Source organism: Orycteropus afer, unplaced genomic scaffold (genome assembly GCF_000298275.1).
Source record: "Orycteropus afer afer isolate SDZICR_OR568_19922 unplaced genomic scaffold, OryAfe1.0 scaffold00461, whole genome shotgun sequence".
NCBI lineage: Eukaryota > Metazoa > Chordata > Mammalia > Tubulidentata > Orycteropodidae > Orycteropus > Orycteropus afer.
This window is the reverse complement of record NW_006922048.1, coordinates 939446-939971: the sequence shown is the minus strand read 5'-3', so window position 1 is coordinate 939971 and position 526 is coordinate 939446.

Sequence of the window (526 nt, the reverse complement as noted above, 5' to 3'; positions counted from 1 at the left end):
TAACGACAATGACAATATCAAGGGCCCCACGTTGTATTCAGTTGTGATGCCTCTGACATCGTTTTGAATCCAGTCCGTGTTTTCTATCCTGCCAACTTGAGGAGACCAGGCTGGAGCATGTCTTCCCTTCTGGGTCTGTAGGATGGCTTTCTCTATTGGATGTGTTTCCTGCAAACTAGAAGTTATGACTATAGGTGTGCTTGTTGTTGTGAACTGCCACTGAGTTGGCCCCTGAGTCATTGTACATGGCACCCCACGCAAAACATAGAGGAAGAGTCCCCAGCCCCGTGCCATCCCCATGATCAATACTTACAGATCGAATCACTATGCCCCATAAGGTTTGCTCACGGGCTGATGTTCAGAAGGAGATCTCCAGGCCTTACTTCCTAGTCCTTCTGAATCTGGAAGCTCTATTGAAACCTGTTTAGTAATAACACACAAGCCTCTGGGAATAGATGGGTGGTGGCTGCATGAGGGACACCAGCCAGGAATTGGACCTGGGTCTCCCTCATGGAAGCCAAGAGTC